The 4,904-nt window shown below is 46.5% G+C and overlaps 1 protein-coding gene across 2 annotated transcripts in view; it reads right to left on the bottom strand.

Moving 5' to 3' along the window:
- Nucleotides 1–4,823, bottom strand: part of DDX42 (DEAD-box helicase 42) — a 46,306-nt gene extending 41,483 nt beyond the window's left edge. Inside the window, exons 1-2 of one of the 2 annotated variants that reach the window (XM_030799299.1) lie at nucleotides 4,542–4,823; nucleotides 4,275–4,444 (exon numbers count right to left, since the gene is read on the bottom strand). The gene's annotated coding sequence lies outside the window, so the exon portion shown is untranslated. Of the gene's footprint in view, nucleotides 1–4,274; nucleotides 4,495–4,541 lie in introns of those variants that run through there. The other variant, XM_030799298.1, reaches the window with a different exon arrangement.
- Nucleotides 4,824–4,904: the final 81 nt, after the last annotated feature.

Consider the following 4,904-nt stretch of genomic DNA (forward strand, 5'->3'; position numbering starts at 1 on the left):
CGTCTCAAAAAAAAAAAAAAAAAAAAAACTTTCTATTATCAAGCTCTCACAGCACTACTAGAGTGATCACTAAGTCAAAATATACTGAGTGCCTATTTTGTGCCAGTAACTGCTCTAAGGTGCTAAGGATACAGTAATGGAATCAGACGCAGCCATATTCAGAGTTCACAGTCTGGCCCAGGAGAAAGAAAAACTAAATCATGTAATTCCAGGTAGCAAAAGTGCTATGAAAAGCAAGCAAGAGGGTAAGAGGCAAGCTATTGCAGACTTAAGTCAGGCAAGGCCTCTCTGAGACAAATGACATTTGACAGGTAATCCTCCCCTGACCACTGTCCCAAGAATGTCTGTTTTATTGGAAAAGTAATGGTGATGTACATCCAGATGCTTCATCTAAAACCAGCAAATCTTCCATAGTCTATGAGAAGTGATTCTGTGTAGTAATGCATAAAATGATGAAGTAATAGTGAGACACACAGTGAAAAGAGAAAAGCAAGTTTTACCTCCTTTGGTAGAGTAGCATAGTGTGTGTTAATACCGTGGAACCAGAAAAAGTCTCACAGAAGGGAGGTCAGTATTCAGATGCTTATCAAAAACCCTTTCCAGGTTCTTCCAGAACACACATTTCTGATTATGTCACTCTCAATTCCACAGCTCTCCACAGTTAATCATGCTGGAATGAGACCCTCCATTGTGGCATCAAACTACTTTACCATTCATATTTCCCAGGGTCTCTCCACATGTACTCAGTTTTCCAGGAAAACAAGCATTCTAGTGAATCCTCTTCCCTCTAACTGGATCCCCTTCACATCAAATTTCTTTCCTATAAACTATGAGTACCTACCAAAGTCCTATCCTTCAAAGCATATCTCAAATACCAACTCCTAGACATGAATATGATATCCCCAAAGAAATGGCATCTCCTGGCTGGGCACGGTGGCTCACGCCTGTAATCTCAGCACTTTGGGAGGCCGAGATGGGCGGATCACGAAGTCAGGAGATCGAGACAATCCTGGCTAACATGGTGAAACCCCGTTTCTACTAAAAATACAAAAAAATTAGCCGGGCGTGGTGGCGGGCGCCTGTAGTCCCAGCTACTCCGGAGGCTGAGGCAGGAGAATCACTTGAACCCGGGAGGCGGGGCTTGCAGTGAGCCGAGATTGCACCACTGCACTCCAGCCTGGGGGACAGAGTGAGACTCCGTCTCAAAAAAAAAAAAAAAGAAAGAAAAAGAAATGGCATCTCCTTCCTCAAACTCCCTTTCCAGTCCGACTCCATATTATAGGATTCATGGCTGAAGAAACAGGCTTATTCCCTTTTCTCTTATAGCATGTTTTCAATATTAGATACTCATTTATTCAATATGTGAAAGACTAAAGGAGGTCTACCACTAGGCTGAGGAGAAATAGTCAAGATGGCATGAAGTCCTATTTGGTATGGCTCTAGGCACTAAATCCTATGGCTGGCTGGGCGAGGTGGCTCACACCTGTAATCCTTGCCCTTTGGGAGGCCAAGGTGGGAGGATCACTTAAGGCCAGGAGTTTGAGACCAGCCTGGGCAACACGGCAAAACCCTGTCTTTACAAAAAAAATTTTAAAAATTAGCCAGGCATGGTGGCACACGCCTGTAGTCCTAGCTGCTCAGGAGGATGAGGCAAGAGGATTGCTTGAACCCAGGAGTTCTGGGTTACAATGAGCTAACTGGACCACTGCACTCCAACCTGGGCAACACAGCAAGACACTGTCTCTAAAAAATAAATAAAACGCAGTGGTTTCCTAGGAAATCTTAACAGAATAGCAAAGTAGCACAGGCTATGTGTAAACTATCTTTGCTACTAACTTGATATGAACCTCAGGGAAGTTATTTAGCTTCTCTGGGTTCAGTTTCCTCATCTATAAAAAATGGTGAGAGGCTGTGTGTGGTGGCTCATGCCTGTAATCCCAGTACTTTGGGAGGCTGAGGCAGGCGGATTACTTGAGTTCAAGATCAGCCTGGGCAACATAGCCAGACACCATCTCAAAAAAAAAAAAAAAAAAAAAAGATGAGACTATCACCTATCTCAAGAGTTGGTGTGAAAAATTAAGTTCATACACAAAAATGTACTTGTTCAATATGTCAGCTACCATCGTGTTTTTCATTATTATATTATTTCTGAAGAACCAATTTCTTCACTGGTAAATTGAGACTATCAGACTTCTTTGAACTCAGGTATTTCACACATAAGTGCCACAAGAACACTGAAGATGTCAGAGATCACCATGAGCTAACAAGCAGGGGCAAGTGTCATAAGAGAGTCAGAAGCCAGGCTAGGCACAGAAAGATGCAAACTGGGTAGAGACGTGCAGACGAAGACATTCTAGGAAGACTGAACTAGCGAAGGCTAGGAAGTGAGAATAAATGTGGAACACACTTATAAAGGAAGACGATTTAGCTAGTTTGTGTTTTTGGCAATGGTAGAAAATAAGATATGTTCTAAATGACTTTAAATACAGCGGACTAAAAACAACTGATTATATAAACCACATTAGTTTATCACTGTATTTTTGGAGGTGGAAGGAAGAGTTCTAGTGACAGTGACTAACATCTACTCTACATATACTTTGAGAGTATCTCACACACTATATACAGGTCAGTTCTTTGATGAGAATCTATATAAAAACTCAAGAACGTAATCACATTCTTCTAAACCAAATACAAGTAAATGCTAGGTTATGGTTATTTTAGAAGCATCCCTTCTCCTGTCAGCTTAAAGCAACTAAGAGCTGATTATATGACTATCAATGTAACAAAACAAATTTAAATAACTGCACTCCTCTCTTAAATTGTTACAATATAAATCAGACATTATCATTCCTCTGATCGAAACCCTCAGATCCTTCCTAAGCAACAGCCTAAAAGGCTTCGGTTGTTCCGCTCACTCCCTTCCCCCAATTCTTCCCTGACTTTATCTCCTAATACTCCCTCAGCTCACAGTGCTCCAAACGCGTTGGTCTTCACTCTTAACGGGCCAGCTTTGTCTTCCTCAAGGCCTTTATGTTTGTTATTCTCTAGCTTGGAACGTTCCTTTCCCCAGATAAACATAGGCTCACTCCTCCTTCTAGTCCACTTAAATATCAGCTTGTCTGTATGGACTTCCCTGACCACTTTATTGCAAATTTCAGCAACACCTCCCCAACCCCCTTTCCAGCTTTCTTTTTCCTAAGGTACTGATCATCTTCTAACATTCAGTATAATTTATGTATCTGTTTGCCTCTCCTCCCGCTAACAGAAAGTTAAGTTTCACAAAGGCAGGGGTCTAACACCTATCTCTATCACCTAGAACGGCGCTAGAGAATAGGCACCAATAAAAATACCCCTTGAATGAATGAATTGCACATTAGGCTACACAATGCCTCTTCCAGGTACAGAAAGATACATTTTCTTTTCCCAGCTGTCAAAATCTAAACGTCAATTTTTGTACGAAACACTCATTGCTCACCTCCTATGTGCCAGAACTGAGCTTGGCTCTGCAAAGTGACTTAAGACATAGTCCCTGCCCTCTAGGAAGTCCTGGGTGTGTATACGAGGGAGGACAGACATAGAAATATCATTGACAAAAAGAAAACACAGGGAAGCCCCAGGAAACTGGATAACTGCCTATAGGAGTGGGGGCAAGAGGGAAATTCTCAGTGATGAGAATGTAATTCCCCAAAACTCTCGACAGCTTCTCCTGTTTTTGATGCATATGTTTGCAACTCCACATAAATTATTTATTCACATCAGATAGGCTCTCAAGTAGGCCGCAAAAAAGTTTGTGTGACTACAGTGATACTAATAATCGACCTACTCAAGGCTGCACAGATAATCGCCTATGTCTTTTCACTCCTCTCATTTGGCAGCTTTTGCCTATCAAGACCCCAAATTCGGAGACCTGCATCTCCCAAACGCTGCCTCCTTGGGTCAGAAGTCTCCCCGCGCTATTCCTGCCTCGGAGCCGGGCACCCTGCAAATCCCTTTCCTAGGCGAGGGGGCGCCGCCTCCGAAAAGCCGCCAACTGGGCCTGGGTAGACTTGCGAGGGAAGCGGGAGCTGTGGGAGGGCGACGCGGCTGGGAAGGAACCCTCGAGGCCTCAGCCCGCACTCCCACCCCTTCCCGGCACCCCGGCCGCCGGGACCCCGAGGCTCTGCCGACTCTTTGTTAAGCAAGGCCGCCGTTCCTCCGCCCTCGCTAGGCCCAGCAGTTGCCTCCAGTGCCCCCAAGGACTGGCGGCCCTGCGTCCAGAACCCCCACGCACAAACCTGCTGCTATGGCTGCAGCGGCAGCTGCTACCACCGCGGGCGCGGAGAGAATCCCGCGGCCCAAAGTACGCGCTGTCCCGGCCCGGTCCCGCCGCGCTCCTTCCTCTCCGCCCCCTTCGCCGCCGCCACCGCCACCGCCGCCACCGCCGCCACCGCCTCACGGCCCGTTGCTGAAGGGGGGAGGGGAACAAAAACGCGACATGCGCAGTGAGGAATGCGCGGGCCGAAGGGCGGGGCCGGGGCTACGGCTCCCGGAAGGCGCCTGACCTTAAAACTCCAGAACGCCTCACAGGCTCCTCAGATACTCTGACAGGAAGCTGCAGTTGGGTGGACAGTGTTCATGACCCGTCTAGAAAGTGGGTTTGGGAATGAAGAAAAAGAGGCGTCCGGGTGCTGGCCAAAAATCCCAAGAGAAAACGGGTTGGGCAGAAACCATATTTACATGAACATGCCTATCGTTTAAACTGTTGCATATACTACTAGAGCGACACTCTTGCCTCTGGCCACGTGGTCCCACACAGCATGGCCACCTTTAGCTTCCGGAGCACCGGTTCCGTATGACGTCAACTTGACGGAACCCTAGGGAGGAGGATTGGGATAGGCGAGGGCAGTTCCGGCCCAGGGGCGGGG

Source organism: Nomascus leucogenys, chromosome 19, assembly GCF_006542625.1.
Source record: "Nomascus leucogenys isolate Asia chromosome 19, Asia_NLE_v1, whole genome shotgun sequence".
NCBI lineage: Eukaryota > Metazoa > Chordata > Mammalia > Primates > Hylobatidae > Nomascus > Nomascus leucogenys.